The following is a 19,202-nucleotide window of genomic DNA, read 5'->3' as shown; positions in this document are numbered from 1 at the left end:
ACCGTTTCTGGGGAGATCAGAGGAACGCTTTCAATCTCCAGGATCTCTTGGCGTATTTTTTCTCCCGCCGTATCTCTTTGAACGGATCCCCGCTTTCGCGTCCGAGGATCCGCACAATGATCCGCTCCGAGCTTTTTTTGCACCGACGCGACGGCAGTCGATACTATTGACAACGAAATAACACAATAACTATCGAATGTTCTATCTCTCCAGATACGCGATTACGCGACACGCTATTACGTGGTTATTATTTTCCACGGTGAGTTTTGAACGGTACCCAATCGCTTGTTGAAACTAGATTCGTCTGTTCGAAGCACACAACATAAAAGACTATAACAGATTTAAAAAATGATTACTTCCCTTTGCACGAATCGAAACTACAATATTTTAAAAATGTTCATCGAAGTTGACGTTTAATTTTAAAACATTCTCACTGCGACTCGAGTGATTTATTGGACGATCCGGCGAAGGGTAAAGTTTAGCGTTGCTTTCGTTCCCCTGGAATTATTTTAAGAAACGTTTAGAATAAACTATCGCGGGGACCGCGAACCGCGAGAAGAGTGTATTTATCTGTCGGTTTAATCTGTCCAGCTTTCAGTTCCCTGTTGACCACAAGTTTTCTCTGGTAATCTCTCACCGCGCGAATCCACGCAAAAGTAGCAGTCTCGGTTGTCCTCTGTTCGGCCAGATAGTGGCCTCTGTTTGACACCGCACTCAGCAATCTTTCCGCCATAGTTCCGTTTTATCGTCTAAAAGGGGCAGAGCTGGAGGATGACTAACCAGAGATCTCCGGCGAGTCTCTGTAAGCAAAGAATTGTCTGCGACTCCGACAATACTCGATCTTATCGCGTTTCTTTTCTATCGGCCGAAATGGCCGTGGGAAAGATGCTCCAGACGATCTTCTTTCAGAACGTCGTCTGGTCATTTTCGGTTCAGCTGGCCACTCCTTCAACCGAGATTCTTACATCGCGACAACGCTGTTTCGAGAAATATGCGTTACGAGTCGATATTAAAAAACTATTGACTGTAATGAATTTCATTTCCATCGTAGATCCAAAGCTCTCTTAATATACAACAGCGTGACCGATTCTTGTGAAAAAATTATTTTTAATTGCAGGGGTCAATTACAATCATTTTTGATGAGTACACATACCCTCGAAATCCTACGCAGTTTCGAGACAGAAATTCGAATAGGTGCCTAAATTTTTCGGTGGGAAAAAAATTTTCAAATCATTCTGAAAAAATTATTTTTAGTTGTAGGGGTCAATCACGATCATTTTTGGTGAATAGACATAACCCCGAAATCCTACGCAGTTTCGAGAAAAAAATTCTTTATCGAAATGTCTGACCATATTACAGATATGTTTCCCTGAAATTTTAGGGCGAAAAAAAAATTGTTCAAATCGTTCTGAAAAAATTATTCTTATTTCTAGGGGCCAATTGCAATCATTTTTCGTGAATAGACATACCCCCTAAATCCTAACCATTTCCGAGAAAAAAATTCCTTAATGAAAATATCATTTCTGGCCTTTTATGCGAATCTTTAAAATACCATAACTTCTGAACGGATTGAAGGATTTTAATGTTTCAAAAAGCAAACGATGCGTATTTTAATGAAGAATAAGTATAAATTCTAAAAATATTCAAAAAGTTATTGCACATAAAAAAATTAACGAGCAGAACGTTTAGTGGAGTTCTGCAACTTCGGATTTCAATTTCATCGTTGGATATTGTTGAAACACGTCCAACGTAGATCCAAGGCTCTCTTAATATACAACAGCGTGGCCGATTCTTGTCGACCGCGCCAATTTGGTTTGACTGACTCTAGAATAATTGACTTCGAGTGGTTCAGAAACCAAGAGAAGTTCGAAATTGATTCTGCCCAGTCGATTGCCGGTTCAATAATAAATCTGTGCCTGTCCAATCGCCATTTACAAGTCTCACGATCGATCACAACCGTTCTGTTCGTTCCACGACTTGGCTAGCTTATCGAAGGAACTTCGGAACTGATAAACAAAGCAATTAAATTTTGATAAACGACCTACGCTGAAATCGTAGCTTCGTCGTCTGAGAGTTTTCTTAGAACGTCACGCGATCTTTGTATAATGCATCCAATTTGTCCTATCGCCGGGTGGACGTTTGCTTCGCGAATCTCTTTCTCCACTCTTCGAACGAACGATGAGAATAAACCACGAGGTTTTCCATTCCGTGTCAGCCATGCACGTGATGCTTTTTGTTAAGACCTCGACGAGGTTAAGGTCCACGCCATAAAACCACCGACAACGCGGCTCGAGCTCGCAAATGGAGTCGTAGTTCGGTGATACTTTCTCCCGAAATTTCTCACCTTCTTTCCTCGTTTCTTCCTCGCCACGTACCAAAAACGCTAAGGAATTCTTTTAACCCCCGAGTAAAAGACACGAGGGCTGTTGTCTGTGAATCACGGGAATTGCTCGAGGCACCAAAGTGAATTACAGCCAAAGCACGAGTCTCCAAGTAGCTCGAACGCAGTCCCTATAAGCCAACTGACCGACAATTTCTAAACGATAACTGGAAAAAATATTCAAAATATTGAAACTTTGGAATAAAATTCTACAAAGTTATTGGAATATAAATTTTGTAGAAACGTGCAAACTTCATTTTCTTTTCATTCGACGAACACATTTGAGCATGTTCATATGCTCCACTTTTTCCCCACATTCGTCGACATTTATTCGTTTCACACTGTTCACACATAACAAGAGCACACGGGCACTCCATCGCCGTGAAATGGACAGTCGAACGACTTCTAAAAATCGGTGACACGAAACTAGCTACAAGCGTGACCATTTCAGCCAAATAGCATTTGACAAGGCACCTTCGACTTTGCTTTTGAATTTATTTCTCTTTTCATCGCGTATTCTAAAATGGTATATCAGAATCTATTAAAAATTTTGAAATATGTGATTCTGAAAAGGGGAATATGTTCCTTTAATTGATAACTTTAGCGTAGCAGAGCGATCTGCACGTGTTCGTGTGTACCTTCACCGATAGCACAATACTTGAACGTTTATCGAATATAAAAACGTAACAAGCTGCGCTCCCGTGCTGAAACTTTTCAACGGAATTGAACTCCTCCCGGAAGTACCTACAAGTGTCACCTGAGGATCCGGTGAAAGCTTCCGTTTCGAAAAAGCAGTTTACATCAACGACAGATGAAACCTTTTACGACGCCTCGAGCTGGATAAGAATTTACGTAGACTGCGATTCGATCATTCTGGAATTGAAAACTGAAACGATTTCGATAAATATTATATCAAAATATGAAGTATTCCTCGTTAAATAAGAGTACAAATTTCAATTACACGGTGAAATGTTTCACGACGATCCCCAATAAATGTTTTATTCGATTACAACGTACTTAAAACTTTACAGTCGACACATTGTTATTGTTAACGAAAAAAGGAACAAACTAACAGCTCCGTGGTCGTGTCGTTAACGGAACCAAGAAACTCCCGACCTGTCTTAATCCCCGCTCATCTACGTGCCGAACCGGCGATACCCATCGGCTGGTTGCACAACGAGCTCGAAGGAACAACGTGCAACCAGACTTAAACTCGCTTAAACGCAGCCAGGAAAGTTGCAATGATGTCTGTTCCTCCGGTATACGCCGCACGAGTTCGACGCCACGCTTTGGGAACATTTAACGACAGGGGGAACGCGATCTAGCGAATTTGGATTTAGCTGGCCCCGTTGTTTCGAAACTACTGCTAAACATTTAGCAGCAGTCGATCTTATTTTATTCTAAACGTAGCAGCGATTTAATTTGGTACTCGACTCAAACGAGAACTTATAGAAGATTTTTATAATAAACTCTTTTTTACAAGGAGGTTAGATTACTCTTGACTATTACTATTTTGTTATTAAATTTGGAACTTGATCCAGACAAGAACCTATGGAAGATTTTACTCTTGACGAGAAGAAATAAATAAACTAAGTTTCTTTTAAAATTTCTTTCATTGTACTCATTCTCTTTGCTTCAAATTCAAAGCTGCTTCAAACGTTTTCGTATCGTCACTTCACGTTATTTAATTATCAATTTAACCGCGAGAGTTAGATCCAATTAATCTCTGTCGCCCTGGAAGCCTCGAACTTTGTTAATCTTTAGAATTTTGAAATTTCCTGTTAGCTACGTGTTCTCCTACCATTAAGGAAGTGCAAAGCCTGAAGAAAGGATAGAATTTTTGAAAGCTTTAAGGCGAAATCTCTGCTTAAACAGACTAGGAAACTGGCGGTTGTTCTTCTCGCCCTCGCGACACGAGTTCGAACGGGTGGCTGGCTCGCACCTCGCTCGGGGGACATTCAACGACGAGAAAGCGCGGTTTGGCGGATTCGGATTTAGCCAGCTGTGCCGTTCCACGCGCATAAGCCTGAGGTTTTGGCAATCGAAAGCCGCCTCGACAGTTCTGCGAACCCGGTCATCCGTGCGCCCTTCGTTGTCAGCGCGGAAGTTCCGTCTCTGTAGCACGTGCAGCGGCGGTATCCTGACTGCTGGTTCGAAAGAAACCTAATGCACGTTGCTTTCTGCTCGGGATCTCTCGTTAACGACCAACGACGAAAAACGGAGCCTCGAATAGTGACCATCAAAGAGCAAACGAAATTTCAATCTGAAATTCTTTCGACATTTTTCGTTCAACAACGCAATGTGAAACTTATTTATTTTTTGTTAATGAGATCTTTACTAATATATTTGTCAAAATGACCCATTTGTAATTTCTAATAAAATTTGTAAAAAATTTACTCGACTGAATTTTTGAAAATTTATCGTAATTTTCTATAAGAGAATATATAAACACTCATTTCCATTGCATTATATATTTCTTCGCGTATCTATCGTTTCAATTTCTTTGGTTCAAATAAACACACTATAATTGTCGATAGTTATAGTGTTAAAGTAAGACCAAACACGATATAACTTGAATTTGATCGAAACATCGGTGAAAGCATAATTAAAAAAAACAAAAATGAAAAAGTTTCACCTTTGCATTACACTACGCGATATCCAAGCATATTTAAAACACTCAGATTGAGTTTTACATTTTGTATGAAATTATATTAAATACATTCTTGGGAACTGATAAAGATTCACTTTCTACGGAGCTTGTAGTACAACTGGTATTGACTAAGTGTACGAGCATATTAATTAGAACGACGGAATGGTAATTAGAATTGGAAGGGTATTGCGAGCGTCTGGTAACCTAATTAGTTTTGTGTTTTCGCAGAGCGGTAGAGGTTCGTTGATAGAGACATGCGTCGGCAGACAGCAAACAGGACCGGGAGCTTGCGTTCATTGCGTCTTCGGAAGTTTCTATTCAGAGTTCGCAGCTGCTCCGCTCTTTTGCCAACGACAACGGTCTTACCAAACGTCTTGCGGGTTTTGGAACAAATGCTCCCGCGCAATCAGGAATCGTTGGTGCCGAAACTTGGACGCGAAACGTTCCGGAACTGCAGTTCCACGACCGAGGATACTTCCGAATTCTCGAAACACGACATTTTCAAATCGCAAACGCGAGCGGCGGGTGGCGAAACTTTTCAATTGCGCGGGAAAGAGTGTGATTTCTGTGGCCTCGACGATATCGAATATTAAATAATGAAAGCTTTGTTCATTCGAACGTAACGCGAAGCTGAAATGACTGAAACTGGGGGGGGGAGACTCGTATCCCTTGTATCTCGAGACACGGGGACAGTAAATCAAATCCAACGTGAAAAGATCGATCGACGCGGATAAGAGGGAACGTTTCTGTGAGACGCGAGTTTACGGAATAGATCCCGGCGCGGGCAGCATTAGAAACAAGGGCGTAGTTGGATAGATTTGGGTGTAACCAGCTGCGATCTCTCACGCGTATAAGCTACAGGATAGACAAGCCAGAGATTTAACGCCGTGAACCTGTCTCAGACACGTGAAATTGTTTGCCAGCGAGTGTCTCGGCGCCGAAAACTTTTCGCCGCGTAAATAGTTTAGGGCCAGGTCTATTCGAACGGTTCGTCGCTGAAATATTTGACGAGTACTCGAACGCTATAAAATTCCAAGATCTCAGTGTTCGAATGTTAGAAAAAAGACTTTTTTTTTGTTTGAATTTGAAATATTTTACCTTCTATGCAATAAGAACAGCCTGCAGAGCTAGGTTACCCACGATAAAAGAATTTTAATAGATTCATTAACAATACAAATAACAGCTGCCTATGATGCAATTGGTAATATTGCATCGAGACATTTTCGTATTTCAATGGGATAGATATTCGGTTCTAGAATTCTCTGTCTCTGCTTCGTATTGTACTCGATAATAATACGTCAATTAATGTATGAACAATCAATAATAATTCCATCGATGCAAATACCAATCAACTCTAACGTAAACCTAATTAATACCCAAACATTCAATGCTCCAATCAAACTTTAAAACAAATATTACAGCGGTCGAAACTACTTTCAACTATTTAATTAATTACTACCATCGTTTTTCTGCAAACTTAAGATTTTTAACCTTGGGGTATTTTATATTCTGCTATGGAATCGTAAATAGGGGCATAAATCTATGACGTTGAATTAATCGATAAATATTAAATTGAGATTCATCGAATGATTCAGCGTTTACGTATTAAATTCAATCAGGTATTGTGTGTCATTTGCATCGGTGGATTTAGTGTTTGTAATAAACATATTCATTAACTTATTACTGTAAGAGGGTAATCTGATCTGATGGACACAAATTAATCTTCACAAAGAACAGAATATTTCTAATTGTTGTTACACGTTGTTCGAAACAGAGACCCAAGTGGAGAATTAAAACAAAGTCACAGAGTCAACGAGGTTGCGTTATGGATTTATTGAAAATGGACAAAATTGTTGCGAGAAGATATTTGCTTAGTTCGACTAAAATGTTGCTTACCCTCTGTCGTCGACTGGGTTGAAACACAGTTAGGCGACCATCGAAGATATTTTTCTTTAAAATTGCCGGTGCACCTCGACGTTCGTAATTAGAAAAATATAACAGAGATCCAATAGGAAATGAAATAAAGCGGAAGAGAGCATCGGATCCGAGGGTTTCGAAGGCGGTCGCGGTCGTTTCTCCTTCAAAGAACCTGTACGAGGAATCGAGAATCGAATTTTTCGCGTTCAGGAACACGGAACCATCGCCCCAGCCACTCGTAAACCGTATTCGACGATACACGGGGATGGTAAGCTCTTAATCGCGTTATCCGTATTTCCATATAATGCCTAGAAGCCTGTTATCTACCTGTCGTTACCCACACGAATACCCCTTTTAATCGCGCTCCGCGCATACATCAACGAGCAATTTAATAATCGGAAGCATTGTAACGAGAGAACCTTTCAGTCGACGTGATCGACGACGTTTCGTTTATTAACCTATACGGTCCCTTTGCCATTCACGATCGGCGTAATGAGCATCGATATCATCAGAGGATATATTGCGAATCGAAGGTACTTTGTAGTTAGAATACCTGCGAGATTATTCTCATTCCACGTGATCTGTTTCATACAGCGTGTTCATCCACCCCTGGGAAAAATTTTAATGGGAGATTCTGGAGGCCAAAATAAAACGAAAATCAAGAATATCAATTTCTCGACTGAGGCTTCGTTAAAAAGTTATTAAAAAATTTTTAATCATTCTGGAAAAATTATTTTTGGTTGCAGGGGTCAATTACAATCATTTTTTATCAATAGACATACCCTCGAAATCCTACGCACTTTCGAGAAAAAAATTCCTTACCGAAATGCCTGACCATATTACAGATATGTTTCCCTGAAATTGAAAAGTTTACAAATCATTCTGGAAAAATTATTTTTGGTTGTAGAGGTTAATTACAATAATTTTTGGTGAATACAGATACCCCAGAAATCCTACGCACTTTCGAGAAAATAATTCTTTATCGAAATGTCTGACCATATTACAGATATGTTTCCCTAAAATTTTAGAGCGAAACAAAATTTTTTCAAATCGTTCTGAAAAAATTATTCTCACTTCCAGGGGCCACTTACAATCATTTTTGGTGAATAGACATACCCCCGAAATTCTGCGCATTTTCGAGAAAAAAATTCAGAACGGACAGAACTTTAAACGTTCATAACTTTTTAACGAAGCCTGCATCAACAAATTGGTATTCTTGATTTTCGTCCTGTTTTGGCCTCTAGAATCTCCCGTTACAATTTTCCCCATGTATGTCGCTCGGACTATAGGAAGTTGGCTATGTTGAAATTTTAAAGTGATAAAAAGAAATCTGAATCTCTTTAAAATCATCAATGCAAAGATGAAGCAATTAAAAATTTACAAAAGTTGAAGACTGAAAAGCGTATCTTGCCCCAAAAGTCTCTATTGCAAGCTACAATAGTTAATGCACACTTAGGTTCGGGTCGAAAGAAGCTTGAGAACCGCTGAACGAAGGGAACGGCGTTCAAAGAATCTCACGAAAGGTAGTTTACTTTTACCGGATGCTAAGCTATTAAACTCTGAAGCAGTAATGAGTATAAAGTTGTAATTCAGCCGGACCGAAGGTAAGGAACGTCTCTGTCCAAGCTTCAAATGAAGATTTGCTTCGCTTCTCCAGCGACGCCGGAACTTTTTCAGTCGCTTTGCTTTTAGTGCGGAATACTACTAAATTTCACGGCGAAATTAGTTAAAAGTTCCCAATGGGATCCTCTACAAAATCCAACATTATGGTTGCCAGAGATATCCTCAATTAGCACGCTTAAATACAAGTTGTCCCTTTCGTTCTTCGTCCAACCAAATTCCGTTCCTGATTCTCGATAGAAGATTCGCAATTTTAATCGAAAAATCGCCGTGTAAAATAAAATTTACGCAACAAGGGGGTGGAAACAGGGAAGTTACTCGACCACTTTGTGTACACGAATGGATATTTAAAAAGCAAGCAGAGCTCCACCATTAGCACAGTTCCGATCGACTAACGTGCACTTCCAATATCTGCTTTTCGGCGTAGCGATACAAGGGGGGGGGGTGGAAAAAGAACGAAGGGAAACGCAACGGAGGCGAAACAATTTAGAGGACCAAGCAGCCGCTGTTTCCTGCCGTTAAACGATTTCCGATTACACACGTACGCGAAAATATGGCCAGAGGTATAGGTGCATAACGGATGCACGCAATTACGATTCAAATTTTACGACTTGCTTAACTTAAATTACGCGACCCCAATTAAGGGAGATCGAGCGCGGCTGCCAAGTTTCTTCCCCCGTACGGTGGGACCAGGCTGCCAGCATTGTATCAAAATGTGGTCGTTTATGGCCTCGTTTCGCCCGTAGAGGCCACTGCGTCGCACCGGTAACGAATCCTTCTCTTAAGGCACGCAGAAAGTTCGCGGTTATTTAGCAAACAATTACTGTGCTCGCCAACGCGATAGACACTACGCACGCTTAAGCGAGACCGTGACCCAGACTTTCATTTTGTTAAACCAGACCTCTAACCCAAATCCAGACTTAATTATCTGGATATGTCACCGAAGATCAACCTTTTTCACGCGTTTCTAACGTGTAAACTAAAGCAATCATCGTTTTCAAGTATGGTGTCTAGTCAAAAGCGTTTGCCAGTTACAATGCAGATCAGTTCGGATTAGTTTCGAAGGATTTGCCATGGAAATCGCATCGCGTGATATGTCTGTGCGGTAAGACGCCCTTAGCTAGATAAGACTGCTGATAGGGAATCTCGATCTTAGTCTCCGCGTGTAATCTGCACGTATCTTTAGGCATACCAAGACACGGAAACACACGCATACGTACACGTACACTTCTCCCCATAATTATTTGTCACCCAAGCTTTGTGCATTAAAGCAAGGATCACAATTTGGGAAATTACACTTGGCTCAAACTCTGCTGGAACAAATTTCTATGCATTTACAATCTTAATTTAACTTTCAGCCTGTTACATATTGACGAACAGTAAAATATTCGAATATAACAAATGAATGGAAACGTACAATATATTTTGTAATCGAAGGCTGGTAATGTTTATTGGAAAGAACACACTGATATCAATTTATACCAAATGTTACAATATTTAAAGAGAAACGTCGAATAATATTATGACATGTGAGATATATTTGATCGAACGTTACACATGCAATATGGATCGAAAAACATTGATAACACGTATCGTTTTGTTTACCGAAAAAGATATCGCGTTAATTATACGTATATTAATTTTAATTATTAATTTAAATCTAGTCGCAGGTGCACGAAGTTCGAGATACGTTGATCTACAGGGGTCCGCTCGCCGCAGCTTCTGTCAGACTTTCTGAACTGTGCCCCGATCAAATTAACAATTTACGGGGTAGTTTCGATCCGCCATCAACGAGCTCGACGCCTCGAATCGCATCAACGACAAACGATTCGAAGGAAATCGCCACTCTGTACCAAAAACGGATCGATTCTGACTCCGCCTGCGAACGTGATCGTCCCACACCCTTCGGGACCGACACCAGCACACCTCGGTGCACGTTCACGCGATCGGTTGCACGTGTGCACGGACATGTTACTCGATGCTCGTGGAGTTAGGGACGTGTAAGTGCCTGTACCACGGTGTACGTCTGCTCGAGGAAAGCAAATGGGAGGAAGTAAGGGGATTCAGTCGGAAGATACTGGTTGGTTCGGGTGTACCATCGATTCGGGACAGCATCCAATCAAGGATAAAGACACTGCGAAGATGACGTCCCACGTGATTGCCAGCGTTTGCTTTGGCATGTGTGCAGCCTACATTGCGTCTTGTTGCAACTTCTATGCAAATTAGACTGCACTTTGTTCCCGCGTAACCGCCACGAGAAATCCATCGGTGCTAAAGTTTTTCGTAATCCGGGAAATTCACTCGAACGAATGAAAGAGAATGCTATTCGTGGGCGATTTAAAACTGTTTCCACGGTCGAGGGGAAAATAATTTCTTTAGGATGCACGTTGGAATTATCAAACACTCATATGCAATAGCGATTAGTGAAATTTTGAAGGTGCAAGGCTGTAAGTAAAATTGGACTCTGCGTTTCGTGCTTTAGAATTTATCATTCGACGGGCGCACGTTAATAACGGGGAATTATTACCAAATATGGGGAATTTTAGTCCTTCGAGCGAAAACACTGTGCGCAAATGAGTTGCTCAAAGCGTTTCCGAGCAACGGCGACAAGAAAAGCCTCGTCAGTCGCGACTTAGAAATCGCGGCAGTCTGCTTCCTATGTCGACGACGACGCGTGGCTTTCTCTCGAATCGGGGCACAAAGAAAGTCGAAACCGCATGTTCGCGACGCGACAATCGAGACGCACGCTAATGGTATACGTGCCGAAGAGGAGATTCAGGGCAGAACACGGTGAATACCGCGGGGTAGGGGAGTGCAAGACGCCTAAGTGCGCAGAGCGAATACGCGTCTAAGTTGGCCGTGATCCCTTCGTCGTGTGGATTCGCGACGGAATGCATAGGCGTAACGTAAATCCATGTTTACTATGCTAATATCGGCAAACTTGCCATCTGAAAGGATGCCCGGAGAACGTCTCATCAAATATACAGGCGCTACTTGCCTCGCGCGAGCTACGACCGGACCAGACCGAGAGATTGGAAGAGGCTGAGCAACGAAGAGCCTCCGTTTTTATGAAGTCTGTCAAACAAGGAACCCCGTGACCAATTCTCCCTTTTCTTTCACTTTTTCTGCGGATCTAAGACGATGGAGCTACTCCAGAGATTTCGGGGAAGGTTCAATTTCCTTACGAATCGTCGATCATAGAATAATTGTGATAGTCATAACGTGTGCTGAACGTTTGAGTCGTTGGAAACATCTATGATGATGTGGCGGCCAAGGCACCACATACGCCTTAGCCGTTCGAAGCCGCTACAATGTATGGTTGCACACGAGACGATGGTTGCACACGAGACGATGGTTGCACACGAGACGACCAGAGCCGCGTGAGCCGAAAAGCCGTTGTCGTCGTCTCTGACCGTCTTTTGTTTTTGAAGGCCTCTTGGTACGGTGGCGATGATCGTACCAGAGAGTCGAGCGTAACCCGCACCACGAGTCACGTCGTTGTACGACAGCAACAATAAAATTGTGCGGAACGGAACAGAGCGGAGTCATTATCTTCCCGATCCCACAATGATATCTAACCCTGATCTAAACGAAATTTACTTGCAATTCCACTGTGGTGGGCTTGCTGTATGTCTTAGGCGCTGGAATATTGAATGATCGGTCCAGGAGTGTATATACAAGGTAAAAATCAAGAATATCAATCTCTTGATTGAGACTTTATTAAAAAATTAAATTAAAAAATTTCAAATCGTTCTGAAAAAATTATTTCCGATTGCAGGGATCAATTGCAATCATTTTTGGTGAATAGACATACCCCCTAAATCCTTCGCAGTTTCGAGAAAAAAATTCCTTACCGAAATGTCTGACCATAGCGTTGATATCTTTCCCTGAAATTTTAAGGCGAAAAAAAAAGTTTTTAAATCGTTCTGAAAAAATTATTTCCAGTTGTAGGGATTAAATACAATCATTTTTGGTCAATAGACATACCCTAGAAATCCTAACCATTTCCGAGAAAAAAATTCCTTAATGAAAATATCATTTCTGGGCAGAAATGTGTGTTCGAATTTTCATGCGAATCTTTAAAACATCATAACTTCTGAACGGATTGGAGGATTTTAATGTTTCAAAAAGCGAACGACGCGTATTTTAATGGAGAATATGTATAAATTCTAAAAATATTCGAAAAATTGATCCTTCACCCCGTAAAGTGAGGAAAACCCCAATAAAAATGGTTCAATTTTCAAACAGCCACAACTTCTATAATAGTGAATATATTTCAATGAAACTTTTTTCTGAAGTAGAGCTCATGGGTACCTACATAAAAGTATTAGACAACTTTTCTGTAGGGTGTCAAACAAAATGACTAAAAATCAAAAAAAGTATTAAAACGAATAAAAGAAGTATGTTACCAGTAAACGTTTCCCTAATCATGGTTCATCTTCTAATTATTTTTGTACAATTCCTTCCATCCTTGGACCTGCATCCGTGTTCGTGAAGCACCCTGTAATACTGCACAGAGAATCGAGTATTCGCCATCAGGTTTCAACCTGATTAACGAGACGATGTTAGCCAGACGATCCCTTCATGCCCCTTCGCGTCCCTGCTTTCTCTACACTCGATAAATCTTGGATCAGACGGGGTTCCTCAAGGTTGTTTGATGATTTTCGTGTTCCTTTCGGGCACACGACCGTAGGCTTCTCGACGGGAAATTAAATCGTTAGGTAATTTCTGAAATTCTCTCGTTTGATGTTTTAACCCCTCCGTTCTCATCGAGCGGCGATGTTCCGTCGTTGGGATAGGATGTTTGTGTATCTCCCGGCAGACGAAGATCGACGAAGTAATTTTTATACGGGGATATTCGTAAATTGAATGCTCTTACGTATCTGCCCGGGTTCAAACGATACAGCTAAATAAATACGAGCTTTGGTAAAAAGTGGCGAGAGGTACAAATTCGACCAGCTGGACTGTCTTTAATTTTTAATCTTAATTTACGAAATGGATATAAATTTTCTTCGTTTCTCATTTTAATGGGTTGAAGAGATGAAGATCACTCGAAACTAAGTCAGATAGATAATCCAGAAACTCAAAACAGTTTCCTTTAAATGAAGTAAACGTAACATTGTTCTTGTTCCTTCCTTGAGACAAACGGCGAAGCACTCTTTGCAAATTAATTATGCATCGCTTTAATAGAGACAATGTAATAAAATTCGTTAGATCCATCGGTATAACACCCTTAATACTAAACCTATCACGATCCGCCAAGCAACGAAAATCGAAAGAGAACAGGAGCGATTTCGCGCGGCAAGACGACGAGAGTAGCGTTCGAAAACGTTCGACACACTCGCGGGACGCGACGAACCTCGAGAACGCCGCTCGAAAAGCGGCCTTTGAAGACCCGTTGAATCTATTTGTCGGCCTCGAAGGGACCTCGTTCGTTTTCCCAACCCCGTTGGAAACCACTTTTCTTGCTCGTCTTACTTTGTAGTGCGCGGCGAGAAGGCGGAGGCGCAATCGTAGTCGCGGCGGGGGGCTGAAAAGAACGAAATCCGGTGGACGTCCGGCGTCCAGAATAGACGTGAAATTTCGAATGGCTTTTCGTGGTTTCGTAGGTGGCGAGATAAAAGGCAGGACCGCGATTATTTGTCTCTTGCCGTTGGATGACAAAGGCCAGTTACCAAAGCCAGCCTGCTTCCCCGTTAACTCTCATTCTCTCCTCCGCATTGTGTCCCGTAAAGAGAACACTTTTTTTCGGTTTCCCACGTTGCTACCGTTTCCAATGTCCTCGATCTGGCTCAAGAAACGTGCAACAGCCAAATGCAAGGAACTAGTACTTTGTTATTCAAATTCTTTCATTGTATCCTTTTGTTCTTTATCGAAGATATTGGTAAGAAGAATGCGATGCTTATTCGATAGGAGCAACCAGCAGAAAAATATTCTTTACGACGCAACGTTTCCGTTCTACCATCCTTCTGTGAATCTCAACAGGAGAAATTCTACAATGATATTCTATTACACTGCGTACAAATTGATGAAGGATTCATATTGCAATGTAAAGAAGACGTTCAGAAAAAGAGAAATCGTATCGCAATTTCGCCCAGAAATTACATCGACAATTTGCATTCGTAAATAACATTTGAACTGCGATGTCGTATGATACGCACGCGTCAGACTGGCGCACGCATACCGCATTAATAAACTCACCTATGTTTATGCGAGAGACGCATCGACCATGGCGAAGAGCCCGGGTGAATGCTACGGCAATTTCGCCAGCCACTTTGCCACGAAGTACTTACTTGATTAAGGTCCTTGGATAATTTCAGAAGAGGGCGAAGAAGCCACGGCGTGGAAAAGGGATAGAATTCCTGGGACCGAGTTAAAGAGTTGTTCAAAAGCGATGAGTAACTAATGGAAGGAAAATCTGGATCCGAGGGAAGCAGGAACGAGTTCGAGATCTAAACTACGTACTTGTGTCTTTTATCAGATTATAATCCACATGTTTGAATTGTTCAAAATGACTAAAATTTGGCTCCCTTCGCTAATTTCGCAACCTTCGCCTCCGTTGCCGCGATTCTCACAAATCGCCACTGGCTTCGAAGCGTTTGACGAGTAGCTAAATTTGCGGTGGAAGGAGTGTCAGCGAGAGACCGCTACTTAAACGCAGCCTACAATTTAATTTCGCTTTAACAGACTGCCGGGTAAGAGGGTGAGGGATGGAACCTCTGTTGGGAACCACATTGTTGCACTTCCCTGCGTGGTCTCGGTACAATGCACCTGCGTGCCAGTCGTTTGACGACACTTGCGCATGCACCGCGAATATTTCGGCGTAAGGGAGCAGTCAGGGGCTAAACTAAGCGTTCCTTTTGAAGTTACTCCCGAGAGGGTTCCGACGTGGTTCGTTGGGGTAGCTAAAACTGCGCAAAACAAGCAGATTTGCCCGAAGTAACGATCCGCGTCACGAATCGTTATCAGCGCTCGAATCAAAGAGAAGCTCGCCTAGTCGAAACTGAAGGAGATTAGGAGCGGAAAAGGGGTTATGTCCCGGCAAAAATGACCCAGGGAACTTGTCAAAGATCGTCTCGCGGACAGGTTACCGAGGATCGTTTGATGCAACGAGTCTGTAACGCGGGAGATGTACGAACGTTGTATTTTCTTTAAAAAATAGTTTAAATCGCTTTCGTAAATTTATTCGGTAATGAACTTTTATACACATCGTAACTTAATACGTATATTTCATAACACGGAACGCCAGTAGTATAGAAATTTACTTGTAATCCCTACAGTTACTCAAACTTGTTATATGGCCTAAAGTCTCAGCCCGGCAGGATTAGGGTTAAGGAAGCTACATAAACTGAACTACGAAGTTTTACCTCATCCACTGTATTCGCCAGATATATCTCTTACTGCTGTTTCAAGCCTGTCTCTTGTACAGACTCCAACATTATGCTTTCGCTAAGTATTCTAACGCGTTGAGTACACTAAGCCTGATCTATTCGAGCGGAAAAATGATTAGGCACGCGACGCTCCTCGTCAACCTGATTTCAATCCACTCGATTTTGTTTTTGAATCGAACAACACAATTTAAAACTAACGAGTAAAAATTAATAAATTGTTTAAACATTCAGAAGAATTGAAAATCTAGAATCGGGGAATAGAACACAGAACGATATTTCCGTCGAATAAGCTAAAAGTGATTCGAGGAAATTTTATGACGCAGCCGGTATCGTCGCCGTCGGATCCTCTCTAATTTTCTCCATCGCGGCACTTCTTCGCGGAGCTTGCACAAAAGCTTTTAAGCTTCGGATTTTGTTCATTGATCCAATGAAATACATCGGAACACTGTCGAAGACGTAGCTGAAAGTAGCGTGGATTAAAAGGGAGAAATATAAGTGGAACGAAAGTCTGCTCGCAGCTTCTGACCGTCACGGCGCCTTGTTAAGAGTGATGAAATAATGCCCGTGGAAAGTTCTCAGCGCACTCGTCGAGCTGGCAAATCGAAACGAGACGCGACGAACTTTAAGTCGCAAATCCGTTGTCCAAACATTCGATTCACGGACGTTGATTGCACGTGTACTCGTATCAATGCGTCGATTAAATTCGACCAAAAAATTGTAAAATATATTGGTATTGTTAAACGCGTCGGTGGAGAAAACAATCAAACGAAAAAAATTCGTTGAAATTTGTTTCGTTCCTCGTTCTATGGCCACGATCGATATAAAATTCATACGTGTCGAACAAACGTCAAAGAAGGAACGCGAAGGCTGCGAAGAACCGGCTAAATTTAATAACCGGCTACAGTGCCTGGCAAATAAAAATACGTTCCTCTCTAATTTACAATTTTCCGTCCTCCGCTTCCCCGCAGCGCGGTACACGGTTCACGAAATTAGAAATACAAGAGTTAAATGGAAAACGTGATACCAAGCCTCCATTTCGACTGGCAACAATTCATTCGACGCCATGTACGCGTACATACGCTCGCAGTGCAATCGTCTCACGGCGCTCTCGCTGAAATTTCGGTGTAATCGATGCTTCGGCAATTATAAAATAGTATTTCTGAATTTCTAAACCACGAGGGATATATTTCGTTTCTTACTAACGAATATTATTCCACATCTTTTATTTATTTTCTCGAATTCTCTAGAATGATTATATCGTCGTAGGGAAGGTTCCTAAAACACATTTCTTCTCGCTATATTGCGAATCAAAGGTGCACTCAGGTTGTAACGTCGCCTTCAGTTATTCGATGGTTCCGGAACAGCCTGGCGTACGATTATTTTTCGAAGCGCGTAGACGTAGATCAGCTTGAATCCCCTTTGGCAACCACCTCGCCGCGTAGGGTGGGATCTCTCTTAAGCCGGCTGCAACTTTTCTATAGGACCAGACACACGGTCAACATGGGTCTTTGTTTCGGTAAGGGTCGTTCTCGTGACGCTTTCTTTATCGCTCTTTCAGCTACTCGTGGACGTTACCATTGTCGATAGAATGGAGCTACGGGGATCGGTGTCCCGCGATAAGATATAGGCGAGCTACTCAAATTCCAACCAGAGATGCTAGACCCCACGTGCGCTCGTAGAGTTTCGGAGAGTCGACAAGGATCAACTGTCAAATGCCCTCTTTTTCGATTCTTCGAAGCTGCCCAAAGTAATTTCGGACCGTGGGAGTCGAGAGAGGAAGACTCACATTTGCCCTCTCGCTTTTGAACAACTGAAATCTGACCTCGCGTCAACGGCATATGATCTGGAATCTCGACTGCCCAGGCATTCTTCCTTTCGTTGAAATCAATGAACGAGGATAAGGGCATCGAGTCGCTTGTGTTTAAGAGAGATCGATAACACGATGCTCGAGGGGTCTTTTAATATTTTTAAGTTCCATTAGATTGCCTAATTAAGATACAGAATACCCAGCATTCGATATTTACGATAATAAAGTTGTCGACGAATTAAAAAGAAAATCAAATAATTTCTACTTGTGAAAATTGGGGGATCTTTAATTTAATATGGAATATACTAGATTTTGAATTTCGAAAAACATAGTAGAATCGTTCGTGGATGGCTTAAAGAACGTCGCCCAATTATGGTATCCATGTCAGTTTTGATAAAACGACCTCCCTCTAATCAAGACGCCGGCCATGCACGTCACATTTCCTCATTATATTCCTCCAACGAAGCGACAATTCACACGGTCCCACATACGAATCGACACATGTCGCCTCGCGTTTACCCCCGCGCAGACCTGTCACAGAGAAACGTGCACGGTAACAATAGCAGAAGAAGCATTAGCGGGCCGTCATATTCAACAGAATATTCCGTCATGCCCACCATTCCTGTCGCAAGGTTAATTCTCCCAGCGCCGCGTTCCTCGCGCGACTGTAAATGGCTGACAGTCTCCGCGGGAACAATGGCTCTCCCAACCCCCGTCCGCTTGATACGAACGCCACCCCCTTGGCGCGTTCTTCGGTGGATTTACCTGGTTCAGACGAGACGCGACGAAGAACGAAATGACAACGCGCCGGAACAAAGACTGCTTTGGACCTTGAAAGGAACGAGCGAGGGAAGTTAGGCGGTCCGCTAGTTAAACCGAACAATTTTTCTTTAATCGTTCCCTCGGCTAAGAGCAGACGATTCTTTGTTGAGCGTGTTCGCTAAGTCGCTGCTCCATTATCCAAGACATCGTCTCGTACGAGTAATGAGTAATGTTGACGCTGTCGTCTCTCTTCCCTCGTAATACCCCACCGGGGGTATTCTTTACGGCGACAATAGTAATACGAATCCGCTTCAGAATTCCGGGAGTAACTATACACAATTAAACCCTGGCGCATATACGTGAATAATGAATACTCTTGGGTACGTAGGCTGAACCTCTCTTGAATTCAGATCTCGGTGAATATTCTATACGCGTGTCGTCGTTTAACCACCGATTGCAATTCCAAAGTAGTCGATCCAATACAGGGTCAGACGACCGATACGACGGATGCACGGAATTATCGTTGACTCGTACTACTTCATTAGTTTTTTAGATGGAATTCTAGCTCTACGACTGTTTATGTTATGTTCCTTCACTGTTGCTATATTTATTGCACGTTCTCGTAAACTAAATAAATAAATGACCACGGTAATAATTGGAGATTATTCAGCGTGA

The 19,202-nt window shown here is 42.1% G+C and overlaps 1 protein-coding gene across 1 annotated transcript in view; it reads left to right on the top strand.

The window, feature by feature from the left end:
* LOC122396981 (neuroligin-4, X-linked-like) overlaps positions 1-19,202 on the top strand; it is a 273,670-nt gene that overhangs the window by 136,222 nt on the left and 118,246 nt on the right. The window lies entirely within an intron of this gene.

The sequence above is a fragment of the Colletes gigas genome, unplaced genomic scaffold, assembly GCF_013123115.1.
Source record: "Colletes gigas isolate AHSC1104 unplaced genomic scaffold, ASM1312311v1 Colletes_gigas_Sc00008, whole genome shotgun sequence".
Lineage (NCBI taxonomy): Eukaryota > Metazoa > Arthropoda > Insecta > Hymenoptera > Colletidae > Colletes > Colletes gigas.
The sequence above is the reverse complement of the archived record's forward strand: the minus strand, read 5'-3'. Positions and strand labels throughout refer to the sequence as shown.